The sequence below is a fragment of the Elephas maximus genome, chromosome 4, assembly GCF_024166365.1.
Source record: "Elephas maximus indicus isolate mEleMax1 chromosome 4, mEleMax1 primary haplotype, whole genome shotgun sequence".
Taxonomy (NCBI): domain Eukaryota; kingdom Metazoa; phylum Chordata; class Mammalia; order Proboscidea; family Elephantidae; genus Elephas; species Elephas maximus.
Genome location: NC_064822.1, coordinates 154,719,637 through 154,742,818, shown reverse-complemented (window position 1 = coordinate 154,742,818; position 23,182 = coordinate 154,719,637).

Here is a 23,182-nt window from a genome sequence, read left to right as displayed (position 1 = left end):
CTTTCTTAGAAAGGGAATGAGTCATCCCAAAGGGACAATTTAAAGGTTAAGAGAGAAAAATGCCATCGATTGGCTTGTTTGCTCCTCACTGTACCCACCTTCACTTTCCAACAGGATAGAGACTCTTAAGAAAGCTTAGATCAATTACAAAAACAAAGAAGCTCATTTTACTTGTACATCCGAGGAGAGTAAGAGTGTTAGATTTTTTAATTTGCTACATTATTTCTAATCATAATAATGTCCCTAATAATAAGCTTTAAAAACATAACAGATTTACCACATGGATTGTGTAAGAAAGAAATTCTAGCATTGTTATTTGGCAGATGAGGCTCACACATGTAACAGATTTACCTATAAAATAAAATAACAGAAGAATCTGGAGGAGTCTGGAGCTCCGACAAGGACCTCAAGTTCCTGGCCTCTAGTGCAGTGTTAGTATCCTGAGCCAAGAGTTCAAATAAATTAATTTTTCTAAGAACTCATTACATTATATTTATTTACAATAAGTGGTCCTCTTAAATTTTAGGAAACCCACCCCTTTGTTTACCAGAACTGCAAAGTAGAGATAAAAAAAAATTGAATGTCAGCATACTATGTGGGACACCTCCTAGGCCATCCACAGATGCTCGCTTAAACATGTGAAGAAACTATTAGCAAAGAAGAGCAACTGAAGAGCTAAGCATGTCATCAGACAATGTCAGAAGAAAAGATGCATTTAAGGAAAAAGATAGATTTGAGTTGTTGGCAGTTTTATGAAGCTACTGTGAATGGAAAGTAAAAAAATTTGTAAAAGATACATATAAATTTCAGAAAATATAATGGGGAGAAAATTTCAAAGTACTAAATCCTAAGAGTGGTACTGGACTGTGAGATTAAGGAGAAAAATTTCCAGGAGTACATAAAAGATCCAAGTGATAGTAATGAGAGTTTATGAGAGTAACCAGGTGTGTACCTGAGTATATTAAGTTGATGGAAAGGTAGCAGCAGAATATCTATGATGCTTGTGCAGAAGAAAAGCGAGATTTCCTATTTCTTTAATTAGCAAATCAACAAGAAGGAAGAAAATAGTGTCATCCATTTTTAATCACTTCCCTTCACAGCCATGAAGGACTTTTGCTCACAAGTGGTAGTATATGAGGGGATATAAACACAGGACTCAAGATTCTTAAAGACTACCAAAGTAACTAACAACCATGGATACAGATATGGCAAATCATAACACTGGGATGAATGATTCCTAAACCAAAGTATAAGCATTCTGAACTATGTGATGAGGGAAGTATCTATGATGGAGCCCTGGTGGCACAATGGTTAAGCTCTCAGCTACTAACCAAAAGGTTGGAGGTTCTCAGTGCCTCCCTGAGAAACAAGACCTGGCAATCTGCTCCCATAAAGATTACGGCCTAGGAAACTCTATGAGTCAGTTCCATTCTGACCTATAGTGTCACTATGAGTTAAAATCAACTTGAGGGCACACAGCAATAATGTATGTATTGCTATATTCCTTTTGTTCTAATTTGGTCTTTTTCTCTATTAACAATAAATCTAGTTGAAAGAACACAATGTCTGTGTGGACAGCTACCCTCTGATCATTTTTATCAATGCAATTTGACCTAGTGAAGAAACTAACATTTTCCAGAGGCTCATACTTCTTTCTTAGGAAGAATAATATAAAGTTAATATAGTCAGATTTTTTTTTTACCAGAGAATTAAAGAAGTTATATACAAAGGATATTCAACTTGAAACCATTTTAAAGCACACAAACAAGATGATTTCATGTATAACTTAAAAAAAAAGAACTTCCTAATGCTTTTTTTCTAATTGTATTTTCAATTGCAAATGGATATCTAATATTTTATATAACAGCATTGAGTACATTTTCAAGTGCAAACACACACATACACATGAAAAGGGTGTTTTAAGGCAAGGTTTGTGAATAAGAAACATTTGGAAAAAGACTTCTAGGAAGTGACTGAGCCATGTAGCTACATGGGGCAAGAGTCTTACAGTCAGAAGGAAAGACAGTTTTTGTTTCATACTTGGACCTGTAGAAATGATTAATTTCTTAGATGGCTAGCTAGCTAATTTCAATCAGTGAGTATCTTTTGGCAAGTCCCTCAAACCTTCTTTCAGGGATTCGAGTCAGTTTGTTCCAGTTCGAACCCCTGCTGAGAATGTGCATATCCACTCCCAGATATACTGAATCAGAATCTACATTTTGACAAGATCTCCAGGTGATTCTTATGTATAATAAATGTTAAGAACCATTGTTCTGCTAACAGTTTTCAGAATTGGTCCCTAACCAGCAGCATTAGCATCACCTGTGAACTTGTTAGAAATACAAATTCTTAGCAGGGGTTTGAACCAGAAGGAACCGTTCCAAGTCCTGTTTTCTTTACTAAATTTGTTGACTAATAGAAACTTTCTCTTCTCTGGTTCCTGTAAATATCATCATAATGAATTCTATGATATACATCAACCATATGCGATAGGAGGAATCAGAAACTACCACCCACTCCTCACATCCTTCTATAAGAAGCATTCTTAAATCAAATGCATTTGATCAAGACTAGTGTCTTTTTTTTAGTGTCGTTTCCCTCAACCAGACAATAGCCATTAATTAATCTAGGTTCTAATTCTAGGAGCAATGACATAAGTTATATAACTTGAAATTCTCTTGCTATATATGCCTATAATGGCTAGATTAAATATAACAGAAATAAAATCATAGTAAGACTGATTTTTTATGCTGATCTGATTGCTTAAAATCATAACAAAAAATAACAATATGAAAACATAGCAATACCAAATATTCACAAGGATGTGCAGCAATAGAGACCCTTACATATTGTAGGTATGAGCATAATTTGATACAACTTCTTTGAAGAGCAATTTGGCATTTTCTAGTAAAGTGAAAATGTGTCTTTGTCAGGTGCCATCAAGACTCATAGCCACCCTATATGCAACAGAATGAAATACTGCCCGGTCCTGTGTCATCCTCATGATCATTGCTATGTGTGAGCCACTGTTGCAGCCACTGTGTCAGTCTACCTCTTTGATGCTCTTCCTTTGTTTCACTGACCCTCTACTTTACCAAGCATAGTGTCCTTCTCCAGAGGCTGGTCCCTCCTGATAACATGTCCAAAGTACATGAGATAAAGTCTTGACATTCTTGCTTCTCAGGAACATGCTGGCTATACTTCTTCCAAGACAGATTTGTTCATTCTTCTGGAAGTCCATGGTATATTCAATATTCTTTGCCAACAACATAATTCGAAGGTATCAATTCCTCTTAAGTCTTACTTATTCATTGTCCTGCTTTCACATGCATATGAGGCAATTGAAAATACCATGGTTTGGGCCAGGGGCACCTTAGTCCTCAAAGAGACATCTTCGCTTTTTGACATTTAAAGTGGTCTTTATGCAACAGATTTGCCCAGTGCAATACATTGCTTGGTTTCTTGACTGCTGCTTCCACGGGTGTTGATTGTAGATCCAAGTAAAAAGAAACCCCTTGACAACTTCAATCTTTTCTCCATTTATCATGATGTTGCTTATTGGTCCAGTTGTGAGGATTTTTGTTTTCTTTTTGTTGAAGCGTAATCCATACTGAAGGCTGGAGTCTTTGATCTTCACCAGTAAGTGCTTCAAGTCTTCCTCAGTTTCACCAAGCAAGGTTATTTCATCTGCATACCATGGGTTGTTAATGAGTCTTTCTCCAATCCTGATGCCCTATTCTTCTCCACAGAGCCCAGCTTCTAGGATTATTTGCTCAGCATACAGTTTGAATAGGTATGGTGAAAGGATACAACCCTGACACACACCTTTCCTGACTTTAAACCATGCAGCATCCCCTCGTTCTCTTCAAAGGACTGCCTCATGGTCTATATACAGGTTCCTCATGAGCACAATTAAATGCTCTGTAATTCCCATTCTTCCCAATGTTATCCATAATCTGTTATGATCCACACAGTTGAATGTCTTTGCATAGTTAATGAAACACAGGTAAACATCTTTCTGGTATTCTCTGCTTTCAGTCAAGATCTGTCTGACATCAGCAATGATCTCCCATGTTCCACATCCTCTTCTGAACTCTGCTTGAATTTCTGGCAATTCCTTGTAGATGTACTGCTGCAACTATTTTTGAATGATGTTCAGCAAAATTTTACTTGTATGTGATAATAATGATATTGTTCAATAATTGCTGCATTCTGTTGGATCATCTTTCTTTGGAATGGGCATGAATGTGGATCTCTTCCACTTGGTTGGCCAGGAAACTGTCTACCAAATTTTTTTGCATAGACACGTGAGCACTTCCAGTGTCACATCCATTTGTTGAAACTTCTCAACTGGTATTCCTTCCATTCCTGGAGCCTTGTTTTTCACCAGTGCTTTCGGTGCAACTTGAACTTCTTCCTTCAATATCATCAGTTATTGATCATATATTACCTCCTGAAATGGTTGAATGTTGACCAAATTTTTTTGGTGAAGTGTCTCTGTGTATTCCTCCCATCTTCTTTTGATGCTTCCAGTGTCGTTCAATATTTTCCCTGTAGAATCCTTCAATATTGTAACTAGAGTCTTGAGTTTTTTCTTCACTTCTTTCAGCTTCAGTAATATTGAGAATATTCTTCCTTTTTGGTTTTCTAAATCCATGTATTTGCACATTTAATTTAAATATTTTGTCTTCTTGAGCCGCCCTATGAAATCTGTTCAGCTCTTTTACTTCATCGTTTCTTCCATTTGCTTTAGCTACACTATGTTCAAGAGTAAGTTTCAGAGTCTCTTCTGATGCCTGTTTTGGTGTTTTCATTCTTTCTTTTCTGTCTTTTTAATAACTTTTGTTTTACTCCACCCACATCATTATGATCATCATTATGATTGACTCTACTTTGAGGAGGCAGCTCTTCCCCAGTTATATTTTGAGTGCCTTCCAAATTGAGGGGCTCATTGTCCGGTACTACATCAGACAATGTTCCACTGCTACTCATAAAATTTTCACTGGCAATTTTTTTTTTTTTTTTTAGGAGATTTCCAGTTCCTTCTTCCTAGTCTGTCTTACTGTGGAAGCTGTGCTGAAACCTGTTCACTATGGGTGACCCTACTGGTATTTGAATACCAGTGGCATAGCTTTCAGCATCACAGCAATGCACAAATCACCACAATATGACAAACTGACAGACTAGTGGTGGATTGATACAGACACACACATATATATACATATGTACATATATATAAATATGTATATTTGTTGCCTTGGATTCAATTCTGACTCATAGCAACCCTATAGAGCAGAGTAGACCAGAGTAGAATAGAACTGCCCCATAGGGTTTACCAGGAGAGGCTGGTGGATTAGAACTACTAACCTTTTTGTTATCAGCCAAGCTTTTAACCACTGCACCACCAGGGCTCCAAATATGTATACTCATGGAGACCACAAGTGTGTCAGAGTAGAATTGCACTCCATAGGGTTTTCAAATGGCTGACTTTTGGAAGTAGATCTCCAGACCTTTCTTCCAAGGCACTTCTGGGTGGACTCCAACCATCAGTTTTTGGTTAGCAGCCACGTGCCTTAACGATTTACACTATTTAGGAACCCATATATATACATACGTGTGTGTGTGTGTCTGTATTTTATATATATATATATACGTAACACATGCATATATATACCCATGTATTTTATATATATATACACACACACACATGACTTATACATACAAACTTGCATCATATGCATCATGTGCCAGGCATTGTTCTAAAAAAGATATTATTATTTCCCCCCATTTACAAATAAGGAACTAAAGCATAGAAAGTTTAAATAACTTAGTCCATATCACAGAGTTAATAAACGGTGCACTGGTACTGAAACCAGAGAGCCTGAGTTCTCAGCCACTACACAACGGCCCTTGGTAATGAACTTAGATTAAAGCAGCCATTCTTAACATGTGGTCCAGGGTCTTGTAGTGTAAGCATCACCTGTGAACTTATTAGAAATTCAGGTTTTTGAGGGTCACCCCAACCTACTAAGTCCGAAACTCAGGCACCCAGCAAAACCTACTTTACCAAGCCCTTCAGGTGACTCTAACTCATGCTAAATTTCACGAAGGTCTACGGTACAGAAAACTACAGACTATAGATCTCATAAATGATAAAACTAAAGAGAAAATTGGAGCATATTTTTCACTCCAACTAAAACCTGATGCTATCTGACTCATACTTTTTCATTGTGTGTGTGAGCTGCAGAAAGGTTCCAAGGATCAATATATCTACTTGGTGACGGGGTAAAGTTTTTGTAGTGGGGGGTGGGATTTTCAGAGGGAGAAACTTGAAGAAGAGGATGCTTGGAGAATCTGTGCAAAGTTGAAGCAGAAGACTCAAGTAAACAGAAAGGGAAGATTCCATGTGGAATATGCACCCCGTCCTCTATCCTCCAGCAAAGTTTTGATCTTTATGTTCCTTCCTAAAGAGACTCAAATCCCCTGCCAATGAATCAATTCCGACTCACAGCAGCCCTACAGAACAGAGTAGGACTGCTCCACAGGGCTTCCAAAGCTGTGAATCTTTATGGAAGCAGACTACCGCCTCTTTCCACCATGGAGCAGCTAGTAGATATGAAGCACAGGGAGCCAAATTAGCTCAAACTTTAACACCTTTATCCTTTGTGCTACATGCATTTTGAAATTAAACTTATCTTTTTCAGTAAAGATGTTCACATTTTCTAGCTGAGTCTGGCCTCATAAACCTGTAAATTTGGCAGGAACAATGTGGTCAAGGGGAAGAAGAGTGAAGGGCTGTTTCAATTCATCCCACTTCTCTCCCCTGCACCCCTAGTCCAGGAGAAGGGCACTGGCCTGTCGAGTGTGCTAAGACTTGGAGGAGTCCTAGATGGTGAAGGATGGTACTGAAAGTGAGATTACGTATAGAGGAGAGACCCGCGAGCATTCTGTAGAGGCTATACACCAGGGAATAGGACCCAGCCTTTATATCCCTTCATGGGCTTAAGAACGCTGAGACAGATGTGATACATTTGCTCTCTTTGATGTAGCATTACTCTAGCAGGATCGGCTCAGACAAGGTGATTCAGGATACACATTCCTCGTGTTGAAAAAAGGAAAAAGGAAAGGGATCTTCATCATAGAAGACTATTGTAGCGTCAACCAAAATTCAAAAACTTTTTTCTTGGGGGCTCACAATTTAAATTATTCCTCTGCTTCCAGTCCTATTACTCTGTTTTCTTGTTTGTTTTTTTTGCTTGTTAGTTTCTGTTGTTGTTAATGACTATGATATAAAAGAGAGGAAGCAAGACTTTCGTCACCTTGACCCCACTTTGTACCCACTTAGAGAAATGGATTTTAAATAGATTTATAGTGGAACTATTCAGCAGATATTTCACTCCAATACAAGTATTCTTTCCTCCCTCCAATCTTTGCAAGCACTTAAGTAAATTAACAGAGACTGGATAATGCTATCTCTACAGATACAAAGAGGTAGTGGTTCAACAAAAAGGCTGTCTTTCTCCTGGAATTATTTCCACTTTTCCTTGGACACCCACTGGCTCTAATCTGTGACCTCTGCAATCCCTTGCTAAGCACAGATTCATCAGGTTTATGTAATTATTTAAATGTGGGTGAAAGTTGTTGCATCTAAAAAAAAATCTCCATAGTGTTATATCTTATTTGTATGAAAACCTGGAGTTAGGAATGGTCGGGAAATCTTACTTAGTGATTTTATTATTTTCGGACCAACTATGGTAATGTAGGCTATGAGAAGCATTTTGTATCTTATTCTTCATTCACTGCTTAAAATTATCGCTTGCCTCTATAAAATTTTATTATTTCTTAAGAGTACTCCTTTACCTTTCTTCCAACAATTAACTACCATTTATTATGTACTATGAATCAGGGATTTTACAAACTCCTTTCGTGTTCCTATGGTAGGTAGATATTACGGTCCATTATTTATAGATGAAGAAATTGAGGCTCTGAATGACTTGCTGAAGATCTGGCAGACAGTAAGTCGTAGAGCTGAATTTTGAAGCCAAATCAGGATGGCACATTCTGTAGCCTTCTCCATCCCATTACACTACTTCTCATATGAAACAACCTAATATTGATATACAAGCACATTTTTTAGGACCTCAAGGCCCAAGAATAATGTATATAGGCCTTTGTGTCTTGGAGATAAGCTACAGCCTTCCCCAGATCTGGCACTTTGTTGAAGAGCCAGTTATCCATATGTGTCCTAAGCAGGGCTATATGTTTTCTCTTACTGAAGAATACTACGGCTTTGCCTACTGAGGTCTGAGAAAATTGTAGCCCTTCGGAAGAAGGAAGAAGTTTGATTTACAAAGTCCCGTGTTTCTTTGAACATTTCCTTTATCTGCTGGCTGCACTCAAAAATTGATTGATTTTGCAATATTTACTGTCAGTTGGAAGACAACCATTTGTGGGGAGGAAAATGTAATGTGATGTAGTGAACCTGCAGACAAGTAGATTCAGATTAAAATTCTGACTCTACTCATTAGCTCTGTGAATTTACACAAGGACCTCAGATTTCTCATTTGTAAAAGGACTGTAAAAAGATGTTCTCGTCTATCTACATAGTTAAAATAGATATTGTATAAAATAGGAATTAAAGAGAAAAAATCAGTACAAATGTAAGGAATTGACATTATTAAAAGAACCATTCTGCTGTTGTGTTTTGGATCAGCTATGGCCTTTCTTCTTTTTTCTTAATTATGTGATAAAAAATGGTAAAGAAAAATATATCAAAATCCATGTACTTGCCGCTCAGCTAATATATATATATACCAAAGCCCACTGCCATCGAGTCGACTCTGACTTATAGCGACCCTACAGGACAGAGTAGAACTTCCCCATAGAGTTTCCAAGGAGCACCTGGCGGATTCGAACTTCTGACCTCTTGGTTAGCAGCCATAGCACTTAGCCACTATGCCACCAGGGTTTCCATATATATATATAATTACAGACCCTACATATCACCTCCTTATCTACTTCCTTTCTCTTATTCTCCAGAGAACCACTGTCCTGAAGTTCTGTATCATTCCCATACATGTTCTTAAACCATTACTATATCTGTAGAGTATAATTTCCAATTACTTGGTATTATAATTAATATTGTATTGGCATTTCTTATACAATACCCTTTAGAGATTCTCTGGCAAGACATAGAGATCCTCTATGTCTTGCCAGTTGGTGCATTGTCCATGTACCAGCAACCATGCCATTAACCAAGAGCTTGTTAGAAATGCAGAATCTCAGGCTCAACTCCAGACCTTCTAAACAGAACCCGTATTCGAGCAAGATCCCCCGGTAATCTGAGAAACACTGCTGTAGTATAGAAAACCCTGGTGGTGCAGTGGTTAACTAAAAGCTCGTCAGTTCGAATCCACTATGTGCTTCTTGGAAACTCTATGGGGCAGTTCTACTCTGTCCTAAGGGTTGCTGTTAGTTGGAATTAACTTGATGGCAATGGGTCTGTTTGTTTGTTTTCGCTCTAGAATATATAAAAAGGGGGAGTAATTGCCGAGATAATGTATACTTGCTTCCTCAATATTATTAAAACTCAATATTATTAGGTATTGTCAAATTATTCTCCAAAGTGATTATATCAATATGCACTTTTACCAGAAGTTGTACTTTTTAGTTTTTATCAGTCAGCTCAATGTGCAATGCTGTATCATTGTTGTGATTCACCTTTCCCTCGTACCTAGTGAGGTTCAGCATCTCTTCATAAATCCATCATCTATTTGGTTTCTTCTGTGAATTCTCTAATCATAACCTGTGCCTGACTTTTGTTGGTTTTTGTTGTCTGCATTCTGTTCTTTTGTGTCATCTCAAAGCATCCTCAACTGGTCCTTTTATTTTTATTTTCCCTCTTCCCAGCCCCTTCCTCCTTTCTCCCTCCCTCTCTCTTTTTTGCTAGGAGGGGTTACAAACTAAGGAGTTATTCAGATATTCCAGTCACCATAATATTAGATGTGTACTGTTCTTACCAAAGTACTTTTTAAAAATTTCTTTGACTTTTCATAATAAGATAAACTAATAATAACTACAATGGCTAGTTCATAAATCAAAAAGACAATATTCGAATACAGGTCCGCATGATTTCAAGGTCTATGCTCAAAGGCTCCTTCAATTTCCAATTGTTTCTTGTGAGCAAAATGCCAATTTTACATGAAAGCTGAATGCTACCATTCTGATAATAAAATATAATCTATATCATATGCATGCATAATAGTTAATATTACATATAATAAATAACACATTCTATATATATAATATGTAAAATATCATCTTTTTATAACATTGATATGTTAGGGTTTGGAGCTAACCTCTGGGATACAGTGTTCAGTAATGAGTAGATAACAGAAGAGATGAAATAGTTCTAATTCTTTCATAAGATTTATTATAGGTTCTACTTCCATAACATTAAAAAATGTTATAAGAATTTTATGTGATACCTGCTATGATGGATTAAATTGTATCCCCCCAAAAGATATATTAAAATCCTAACTCCTATACCTCTGAATGTGACCTTGTTTGGAATAGGGTTTTTCTTTTATCACTTAAACAAACAAATCTGTCTTAGAAGAAGTAGAGTCAGAATGCTCATTACATGCAAGAATGGCGAGACTTCATCTCACATACTTTGCAGGTGTTATCAGGAGGGACCAGTCCCTGGAGAAGGACATTATGCTTGGTAGAGTAGAGGGTCAGTGAAAAAGAGGAAGACCCTCTGAGATTAACTGACACACTGGCTGCAACAACGGGCTCAAGCATAATGATTTTGAGGATGGCGCAGGACTAGGCAGTGTTTCATTCTGTTCCACTAGGGCCTTCATGACTCAGAACTGACTCTATAGCACCTAACAACAACAAAGGAGGTCATATAGGAGTAGGGTGTATCCTAATCCTAGTCACTTCTATGTGGTGTCTAGTAAGACACACAGGGGAAGACAGATACCATGTGACCATGGAGGCAGCTGCAACCATAAGCAGCAAAGAAACGCCAAGTATTGTTGACAGCTTCCAAAAACCAGGAAAGAGGCATACAACAGTTTCTCCCTCAAAGTCTCCAGAAGAAATCGACATGGTTGAGATGCTGATTTGAACTTCTAGCTTCCAGAACTGTAAGAAAATAGATTTCCACTTTTTAAAGACATCTTCTTTTTGGTATTTTGTTGTGGCAGCCCCAGGAGATTAAGACAGCCATTGCATGAATAATGGTTGTTTATTCATTTGTATGTGTTATACTAAGCCTCTTACCTGGAAATTCTGATCCTGTGGGTCTGGGTTGGAGTCTAGATATCTACAGATATCTCCTCTTTTACAGGCTCACCGGAGTATCTTTTTATAAGTAAATTTAGGAAAGAAAACCTCCTATAACCTAAGGAATAATTGGATACATCTGCTCCCTTGCACCTGAATACTGACCCAGCATAATTCGAAACACCTGGTAGCAACAGCACACTGATGCATACATTTTGTAGAGAACATTTTGGTCAGTCTTGCTCAGGGAGGAAATATCCTCCCACATCCCAAAGAGGTATCCACTGGGCAAATGTCAAGGCAATTATAATTAGGACCCATTTAAACACTGCACAGCTTACGAACCTATCTCAAAACACCAATAAAGTGCCGAGTCAAAGTGCTGACTTATTTTACAAGCCACCCACTCCCCCAGCACAGCTGCCGCTTCAGTTATATCTGGGTGATCTCTAAGTAGGCTGCAGATAAGGGAGGCCTTCAGGGCAGCAGCAACTCAGGGCTCTACCAGGTCCCCTGGCAACAAGTTAGAGCTGGACTGACCCCTGCTTCAACTTCAATCTCAGTCTACGCAGCCCTTTGAATTCTAACATCTTGGCTGCATTCTCTGCACATCTGTAAATGTGTGTCTTATTTTTCACTGCGAAGTTCTGAGATGCCTGGTTTGGAAAATACGATTAATTTAAGAAGCAGTGAATCTGATTTGATGTGACAGATGAAAGCAATTGGGAAAGATATTATAACTTCTCAAGTTTGCAGGAAGTTTTTTATTGCCAATAAAGAACTTTCTCAATTTGGACAATAAAACAAGCATGAGGTGTGCTTGGTAAGTACTTTTCTTGCCAGAAATCTAAAAATAGTTTATAAACATATCATCAGGCATTTGTAAGGGTGCTATTGAATGCTGCCATTCCTACAGAAAAGGGGAAAGGGTAGTAAGAGAAGAGATTCTTTTTTTATTAGTATTTTTTAGGAAAGTATTCCCCAAAAGGACAAGATTTTCAGGCATAGATTCTTTCTTTTCCAACAATCAAGCAATAAATATCCAGTAAGTAACACTGCATTAGGTGTGGAAAAAAATAGAGGATTATAAATATCAAATATTAATAGTATCGCCCCATAAGGTTGTTATAGGAATTATATAAATCAATACTTGTAGAACTTAGAGCAGAACTGCAAAGGTAGAAGAAGCTTGATAACTGTTGTTTTCGTGAACTATTTTTATTTTAAGAGCTTAAGGTATTCACATGCAAAGATACCTAATGAAATCCTCTCCAGTACTGGGAGCAAGTTTTGCATATTTTTAATTCTTTTTTGCATCCCCTGCAAGTAGCTCAGGGGCTGATCAATAAATATCCGCAGAATTCAATTGAAGTTAGTATACATTAAATTCCAATTCAATTCAAGGAACAGTAAATCCTATAGAACCAAATCTGTTGCCGTCTAGTTAATTCTGACTCACAGCGATCCTGTAAGACAGAGTAGAACTGCCCCATAGGGTTTCCAAATTGCAGCTTGTAGACTCGAACTGCCGACCTTTTGGTTAGCAGCCATAACTCTTAACCACTGTGCCACCTGGGCCCCATGCTATAGAACAGTGATTCTCAACTAGTGTGATTTTGTCCTCCCCCACCAGGGGACATTTGGCATGTCTGGAACCATTTTCGGACATCACGACGAGCGAGGGAGGTTGCTACTGGCATGTACTGGCTACAGGCTAGGAGTGCTACTAAACATCCGTAAAGCACAAGACATCCCGCACACAAAAAATCATCATGCTCAAACCGTCAATAATGCCAAGGTTGGGAAAATTTGCTCTGGTGTAGTTTACAGGGGTTTCTTACAAAAGGCGGTGGCAAAGTCATAACAATTCAAGAATAGGAGACACATTACAGACATAATAGGAAATATAAGAAAAATGGGGCAGAAGAACTTAAGATCAAGAATAACAACCAGTTGCCACCTAGTCGACTCTGACTCACCACGACCCCACGTGTGTCAGAGTAGAGCTGTGCTTCATAGGGTTTTCTATGGTTGAGTTTTTGGAAGTAAATTGCCAGATCTTTCTTCCGAGGTGCCTCTGGGCAGATGCAAACCTCCAGTCTTTTGGTTAGTAGCCACGTGTGTTAACTAAACAGTTAGGCACCACTCAGGGAATCCTCAAGAAGAAAATATCAGAACAAAACCCAGAGGGAGTATTCAGGAACCAGTGAAGAGATCATTAGATTTTTTCTGCCCATCTCTGCAATTATCCAGTCTCTGCAATTTCTCCTACTAATTCCTCTTGTATTCTGACTAAAGCACGTAGCCATGTGACTCTGATCCAGAAATCTGCGCCCAGCTCCAACTCCACTTGAGGAAATCATATTCCTTCCTCTGGTTTGTCTGTACAAATATTACAGCTCCGAATTTCTCAGAGACAATTCTATTCTCCCTTCCTGTAGCTTTGTTGAAGTTGGACAAGTGAAGAATTCCTCTTTCTCTTTAAATCTATGCTTCGCTAGACAGGGGAAGAGTGACTCTACATTTCTCTGAGATCCCCCAAAAATGCCCAAGACCCATTTTAATAAATCACCTAAAATGAACTGTGGTTAATCGGAATGATTGCCCCGATCTTAAAAAATCTTTATCTTCAGTCACTTATACAAACACAAAACAGAATAGTATTAGACACATTTCGTTCTGGACTATTAAGCAACCACACATTTCTTCCATTTATGTTTTTCTCTGTGCACATGGTTAAAATTGTGAGACCTCAATCCCATATTTTGGGTTTCTCACTTGCAACGATTTCTTCCAAAGGAAATTAAATGATCGAGCACATTTCTTCCATTACCAGGATATTATGTTATTTTCCTACTCATACCACTTTAACAAAGATTATTTACCCTAAAAAACACTGCAAGGACAGTGTTTGGGGGGAAAAAATCATTTATGAATTCATAAAATTTAAGGAATGAGAATTGAAGAGTAATTTTATAATTGATATGATCTAACATTTGGTTTGTTTTATCTCTTTGATTTTCTTTACACCAAAAGACAAACAATGACATTACCTCTTTGTCTTGTTATTTTAAACATCCTAGTAATTTTGTGCAAATCAGATAGAGAAACCAGAACCAAGGAACGGAAAAAATATGAAAAATTATCTAGCAGCTGCCTGATTATAACAACCTCTAGGCAAGAAGTTGGTCAGGAGTGCAATTCTTTTGTTTACTTTTAATTTCCTTCTAGCTTTTAAAAATATAACTTGTGTTCATATAAATGCTACATCAAAGCAGTCATAATAAATAATTAGAGTGTTATCAAAGACGGTTTTGTTCTTCCAGCTGCTAGAACGGCTTTATTTACAAAGAATTGTGAAGTGAGTCAAAAACAGCTGCTATTTTATGTGAGACTTTGCATGATTTGATTTGAAATGCTTTCCCCTAGTATACCCAAAGGCATTTTAAGAGCCATGACAGATTCATGACAAAACAGTTTTTGGACTTTCTTGCATCTCAACAGGAAAATAATTTTGGTAGATGAGTGGTGTGAATGGAAATGAATTTGTTTAAAAGTAAAATGCTAACTTGAAATTGGGTGTTTTCAGGCTAAGCACGCAACTAAGAAACATGTGCACAGCTCAGACACCTAGCAGACCTTCCGAGAAGTGCACGCTGCCTCTGGAGCAGACAACCCACTTACTAATTAATTCACCTCGCCTCCTCAGTCTGCCAATCTTTGACAATTTGTAACAACCAAAATTGTAAGATACATAAGGAAATCCCCCTACATAGAAGTAAACATGAGCAGGGCAAAGCAAACAGGAAGGGAAAAAAAAAAAAAGGCTGTGAAGAGGAAGAAACTGGGCAAGAGAAGATGACAAAAAATAAAAAGAGAGAAAGAGGAGAAGGAAGGGGAGAATAATTGCCTAAATGGTCTCATGGATTTTCTACTCATTGTGGCAGTCTCTTTTAATCATCTTGATTAATTGCTTTGTGCCTGGGCTGTCATGTGATTCCTTACTTTCATCTACTTCCACCTCAGCCACAAAAATGTGCAAATTCCTACTGGTTTTTCGCAAAGAATGGCACACAAACTGGTGGTAATTTCAGTAGTATAACAACCTCTAAGACCTGTTGTTATGAGCTGATATGACGGCAATGACTGTAACACCTCACCATCAGAAATGTTCTAAGTAGGTTTGTTTATTTATTGACACCTAACCCAAACTCCTTATGTATTCAGTGATGGGAAATCCAAGCTTAGTGCTCCCATAGCCAAATCAATACTTATTCTCAGTTTGTCCCAAACCTTTATTATTGATACTATTTGGGAAATCACAGCTTTTATTGTCCCCCAATTATTTTACCCATAATTTATTTTTTAAACTCTTTCAAGATATTTTATCTTTTGGAGATACAACAAAAAAATATACAAATATATACATTGGTAACTTTTCCCAGGATATAAAATGGTATGGACAGCTATATTTAATATAACTTTAAAAGTATGCCTGCAAAAATCAATGAGGATGATTATCTCACTTCTTAATTTATGTCTAGATTCCTGTGCGTTTGACTTTTACCCTTTTGTTTCTAACTGTTGCTATATAGCCCATGCTTCTTTAATATAAACAGTTAAATAGAAAGTCCGTGAATAGAGAAATAGCTAACTAAGTCATGAAATGTCCATAAAATGGAATATTATGTAGCAATTTAAAAGATGAGCTAAATCCACATGTTGACCTGGTGAATAAAGAAGTAAATTAGAAAGTGATACATATAACATGATCTCATTATTTGGAAAAAAAAAAAAAAAAGAAGAAAAGCAAGTGTTTGTTTATAGTTACATTTTCCTAAATGAGAAGAAATACAAGTTAATTCTAGTTATTTCAGGAGTATTGAAGGAGGATAAGGAGAGATGTTTAAATTTTTCTTTATGCAACTCTATATTTTTAGTTTCCATTGTACATATTATAGTATTGTGTTTATAATTTAAGAAAAAAAAATAATGGTTAAATAAGTGAATAGAATAAATATTGACGTATTTGTGAGTACTACTCCAATATTGTCATTTGCACGTTGTTGTTGTTAGGTGCCATTGAGTCAATTCTGACTCATAACAATCCCATGCATAACAGAACAAAACACTGCCCGGCCCTGCACCATCCTCACAATTGTTGCTGTGCTGGAGCCCATTGTTGTAGCCACTGTGTCAATCCATCTCATTGAAGCTCTTCCTCTTTTTCACTGACCCTCTATTTTACCAAGCATGATGTCCTTCTCTAGGGACTGATCCCTCCAAAGTATGTAAGATGTAGTCTCACCATCCTTGCTTCTAAGGAGCATTCTGGCTGCACTTCTTCCAAGACAGACTTGTTTTCTCTTTTGGCAATCCATGTTATATTCAACATTCTTCATCAACACCACAATCCAAAGGCATCAATTCTTCTTTGGTCTTCCTTATTCATTGTTCCGCTTTCACATACATATGAAGCTATTGGAAACACCACGGCTTAGGTCAGGCACGCCTTAGTCTTCAAGGTGACATCTTTAAAGAGTTCTTTTGCAGCTGATTTGCCCAGTGCAATGCATCTTTTGATTTCTTGACTGCTGCTTCCATGGGTGTTGATTGTGGGTCCAAGTAAAATGAAATCCTTGACAACCTCAATACTTTCTCATGATATTGTCAATACTTTATCATGATGTTGCTTATTGGTCCAGTTGTGAGGATATTTGTTTTCTTTATGTTGAGATGTAATCCATACTGAAGACTGTGGCCTTTGACCTTCATCACTAAGTGCTTCAAGTTCTCTTCACTTTCAGGGAGGAAGGTTGTATCATCTGCATAATGCACATTGTTAATGAGTCTTCCTTCAATCTTGATGCCCTGTTCTTCTTCATATAGTCCAGTAATTTACATAGAAAAGTGTATTTTGACTATTTACTTTTCTACATAACACATTATACACTTATTTAGTTTTTTTTTTTTTAGTTAATAATAGTATATTTTTGAGAGATATATCAAGAGTATGTTTCAATTCTACTACATCATTTTTCTCTAGCAAAAAATGTTTATTAAATGATTCTAAATACTATTGTTAAATAATTAACTGCCACAGTTCTTGAGCCATGAGTTGGGTGGATGCTTGAAGAAGGTTTTGAAGGAGAAATCCATGCCATAATTTATAGATTGTCTGTGCTTGCCTTTTCTTACTTACTATGGATGCTTCTGTATGTAACAGAGAGAAAAGACACTGGCCAATGGAAAATCCACCCATTGCCATCAAGTTGATTCCAACTCATAGCAACCCCATAGGGTTTCCAAGGTCTTAATCTTTACTGAAGCAGACTGCCACCTGTTCTTCCAGCAGAGCTGCTGGTGATTTTCTACCATCGACATTTTGGTTAACAGCCCAGCACTAAATGCAGCATGAGTTGGATAGGTAACTTGTTTCCAATGTGAATGTGACCTAATAATGTTGAGAGGAAAGGTCTTGTGTGGTTGCAGTGTGAAGGGATTTCATAAGCTTTCAATCCTTTCGAAGAAAAAGATGAACTCTCAGACGGACTTCATACTCCCTTTTTTATATAATTTTCTATGACTCTGAACTCAAAAATTTGTGAATTTTTGAATTACCATACGTGGCACCTTTGGAGTCAAGCACGTCATCATCACTACCGCCACCCCCTCACACCATCATTCCCAATGCCCATTTATCCTGGTTTATTTACTTCCATAGTATTGATCACTTTCCTGGAGCCCTGGTGTCATAACTTTTAAGAGCTTGGCTGCTAACCAAAAAAAAAAGGTTGGCAGTTCAAAGCTACCAGCCACTCCTTGGAAACTCTATGGGGCAGTTCTACACTGTCCTGTAGGGTCACAATGAGTAGGAATCAAATCAACAGCAATGGATTATTTTATCACTTTTAGAAGAATATATAATGTACTCATTTATTGCCTTTATTTTTTTTTGATAATTTTCTATGCCTTTCTATTAGAATATAACTCTACAAGGATAAGGATTTTCTTTTGGGTGGGGTCTATTTTATTTTATAGTCAGAATCGACTCAACAGCAATTTTTTTTTTTTTTTAATAAATGAATCCAAGTAGCCCAGAAAGGTACCTGACACACAGCAGATACTCAATAAATATTTGTTGAGTAAATGTATATCATCTGGGGCAAAATGTCACATATCAGGATCTCCATTGTTTTGAGAGCTTCTATTTTCCACGAATTTTGAGAATCACCCTAAATCCATCCGTATAATCACTGTCCGTAGAAACCTCAGTTCACTTGTAATGTGGGCCTCCTTGGTGGACACAGGAGCATGTGTTTGGAAAACATTTTTTAATTCATTCATTTAGTAAATATTTATTGAGCACCTACCGCACTAGGTCCTGAAGAGAAAATGATTAATAATTATTATCCTCAAGGAGTTCATTGTAGTAGAGGAGAAATTAACATATAAATAGCACACCATTAAACTGATATTCAGTCAGTCAACATGTACACATATATATATATATATTTTCTGTCATTTCTCAGGTACTGTTCTACTTGGAACAGTTCTACTTGGAAATCCTGGTGGCATAGTGGTTAAGTGCTACGGCTGCTAGGTGTGGTGTGTTGTGTTCTACTTGTTAGGGATACAATAGTAAACAAAAAATTCCCTTCTCCATTGGAGGTTTTTACTTGAAAGTACAGCCATTAAACAAATATATAAGCAAATATTGATAAGTAAATATGTATTATGTGAAATAGTGATAAGTGCTATGGAGAAAAATAAAGCCAATTAAGAGGAATACGGAATGTAGGACATGGCAGGTAGTAGCTATTTTAACTAAGGTAGCTAGTGTAAACCTCAATCATAAGGTGGCATTTGAGCAAAGATAGAAAGGAGAGAGGAGTGTGCCTCATAGCTATCTGGGGAGATTTTCAGGCAAAGAGAACGGTATGTTCAAAGTCCTAGAGGCAGGGGTATTATGGTTATGTTGAAGGATCAGCAAGAGGCTATGTGGCTGATGCTGAAAGAGTAAATGGAAAGGGTGGAATGGTAGATGAGTTGGAGCAGAAATCAGGACCACAACATGCAGTGATTTGCAGGCCATTGAAAGGGCTTTGAGTTTTACTCTGAGTAGATGGGAAAATACTGAAAGATTTTGAATAAAATAATGGCATGACCTAACTTGGGTTTTAAAAGGTACACCGCAGCCACTATGAGAATATACTATATGGAGCAAATGTATACATAGGGAAATCAGTTAGAATGATGATAAATCAATATTAGGAGAAAGCAATGGTGACTTGAACCAAGATGGTAGCCATAGAGATAGTGAAGTTAGACTTTTTTATATGCATTTAAGGTACAGTTATTAGGATTTGCTGATGAATTAGATATAGAGTGTAAGAGGAAGAATAATGTAAGTATGGCTTCCATGTATTTCGTCTGAGCAACTGGAAGAATGAGTTGCCATTTGCTGATATGAACAGAGCTATGGGAGGAGCAGGTGTTGGGAAGAAGATTCAAAGTACAATTTTGAATATGCATGTTAAATTTGAAGTAACCTTGGCCAATCAATACAAATAAATACTAGAAATAAAATACCTCAGTGAAAGCTTGGTATTCTCTGCTTTCAGCCAGGATCTACCTGGTTCCACATCCTTTTCTGAAACCAGACTGAATTTCTGGGAGTTCCCTGTCGATATACTGCTGCAGCTGTTTTTGAATGATCTTCAGCTAAATTTTGCTTGCCTGTGATATTAATTATATTGTTCTATAATTTCCACGTTTGGTTGGATCACCTTTCTTGGGAATAGGCATAAGTATGGATCTCTTACAGTCAGTTGGCCAGGAAGCAGTCTTCCATATTTCTTGGCATAGATGAGTGAGCACCTCCAGCACTGCATATGTTTGTTGAAACTTAAAGCAGAGTATAATAGAAGGATGTATACCTGTGTTTTATTGACTAAGCAAAGGCATTTGACTGTGTGGAACATAACAAATTATGGATAACATTGTGAAGAATGAGAATTCCAGAACACTTAATTGTGCTCATCAGAAACCTTTACATAGATCAAGAGGCAGTTTTTCAGAAAGAACCAAGGTATACTGAGCAGTTTAAAGTCAGGAAAGGTGTGCGTCAGGGCTGTATCCTTTCACCATACCTATTCCATCTGTATGCTGAGCAAATAATCTGAGAAGCTGGACTATATGAAGAAGAACGGGGCATCAGGATTGAAGACTCATTAACAACCTGCATTATGCAGATGACACAACCTTGCTTGCTGAAAGTCAAGAGGACTTGAAGCACTTACTAATGAAGATCAAAGACCACAGCCTTCAGTGTGGATTGCACCTCAATATAAAGAAAACAAAAATCCTCTCAACTGGACCAATGAGCAACATCATGATAAACGGAGAAAAGATTGAAGTTGTCAAGGATTTCATTTTTCTTGGATCCACAATCAACAGCCACAGAAGCAGCAGTCAAGAAATCAAAAGACACATTGCATTGGGCAAATCTGCTGCAAAGGACCTCTTTAAAGTCTTGAAGAACAAAGATGTCACCTTGAAGACTAAGGTGCGTCTGACCCAAGCCATGGTGTTTTCAATTACATCATATGCATCTGAAAGCTGGACAACGAATAGGGAAAACCGAAGAAGAATTGATGCCTTTGAATTGTGGTGTTGGCAAAGAATATTGGATATACCATGGACTGCCAAAACAACGAACAAATCTGTCTTAGAAGAAGTACAGCCAGAACGCTTCTTAGAAGCAAGAATGGCGAGATTGTGTCTTACGTACTTTGGACATGTTGTCAGGAGGGATCAGTGCCTGGAGAAGGACATCGTGCTTGGCAGAATACAGGGTCAGCAGAAAAGAGGAAGACCCTCAACAAGGTGGATTGACACAGTGGCTGCAACAATAAGGTCAAGCATAACAACAACTGTAAGAATGGCACAGGACTGGGCCATGGTTTGTTCAGTTTTGCATAGGGTCATTATGAGTCAGAACTGACTTGACAACACCTAACTACAACAACAACAAAGCAGAAACCTGGGGTGAGAGGTGGGGTGAAAAAAGAGGGTAAAGGAAGACCTTCTTGAGATGTTAACTTTACAAAGTAATAGCAGTAAGTAGGAATTATGTACACATTTGGAAAAAGGTCTTACAGGGACAAGGGTCAGCATGAACAAAACCAAGGAGGTAATAAGAGTATGTGATATACAGCAGGGAATCCCTGAGGGAGCAGGAGAACAGTAGGATGCAGACCTCAAATTCTTGTAAAAAGACCAGGCTTAATGGTCCGACAGAGACTAGAGGGACCCTGGAGGTCATGGTCCCCGAACACTCTGTTAGCCCAAGGCTGGAACCATCCCTGAAGTCAACTCTTCAGACAGGGATTGGACTGGACTATAAGACAGAAAATGATACTGGTAAGGAGTAAGCTTCTTGGCTAAAGTAGACACATGAGACTGACTATGTGGGGAGCTCCTGTCCGGAGGTAAGATGAGAAGGCAGAGGGGGACAGGAGCTGGTTAATTGAACACGGGGAATACAAGGTGAATAGGAGTATGCTCTCATTAGGGGGAGAGCAGCTAGGTGTATATTGCAAGGTGTGTATAAGTTTTTTATGAGACACTGACTTGATTTTTAAACTTTCACTTAAAGCACAATAAATTAAAAATAAATAAAGAGTATGTGATATAAAGAAAATCAGTTTAATGTTCCTGGAACTCAAATTTTAATTGGGGATTAGAACCTTGGATTATATGCTTTTGTCAATGAGGACCCATTAAAAGTCTCCAAGCAGGGAAGTAATAGGTTAGTATGTATACCTTATTTGGGTTATTCCAACAATCGTGAGACATATGTATTTGAGGAGGATAATGTTAGTGACAAGGAGAAAGCAAGAAATCTATCGGGGTGGTCTAAGCAAGAACTGAGGAAGGTCTGGGCTAGGGCAGAGTAAACACAGATAGAGAGGGAGATATACACTCAAAATATAATAAAGATAAAATATGTTTGATGATTTATGAAAGAGAGGGGTAAATGGTGATCCTAAACATCTAGCGTGGGTGGATGGTTGTACTATCAAGTCAGATTGATGCAGGAAGAAGAGCAGGGTTAAGGAAAAAAAAAAAACACATGAATTATATTTGTATAAGTTAAATATGATAGGAAAATAAAATAATAATAGTGGTATTAATAATTGCATATAGGATGTTGAGTGCTTAATATATGTCAGGAATTTTACATGCACCTTGTCATTTAATTTTTATGACACAATAAAGTAAATAAACTCTCTTGATTTTAGAGGAGGGAAACTACGTTTAGAAAATTTGTGCAAACTGACTTATGTGACAGAACAGGGATTCTAAACAAGATCTTTTTTTTAATCTAGAGCCCAAGTTCTGAACCACTGGGACTATGAACAATCAAGTCCGAAATTTAGGTAAAAAGTCAGGCCAACTGATAGAGACTTGTAAATCACCAGCATATAGGCAATAGTTAAAATTACAATAGTTTATATGTTAACCAAGGTAAAATATGAAGAGTAAAAGATGTGGCATGTTGTAGATGGAACCCTAACAACAACAACAACAAAATTTAAATATGGACAAAGCAAGGAGAAAAATCCTTTATGTGACCCAGAAGGAATCCAGAGAGGAAAGGACGAAAACTATCAGAACAATGTGAGATACTGAGGTCAACAGAGGAGACTTCAAGGAGAAGAAAATGATCTATGATGTGAAAAGCATTAGAGTATATATGTCCATTGGATTTGACAATAAGGAGACTATCAATGAGTACAGCTTCTGTAAAGTGGCAAGAGGATAAACCAGAAATAATGGTTCAAAAAGCAAATAGAATCTTGGGAAGCAGAGTCTGTGAGCA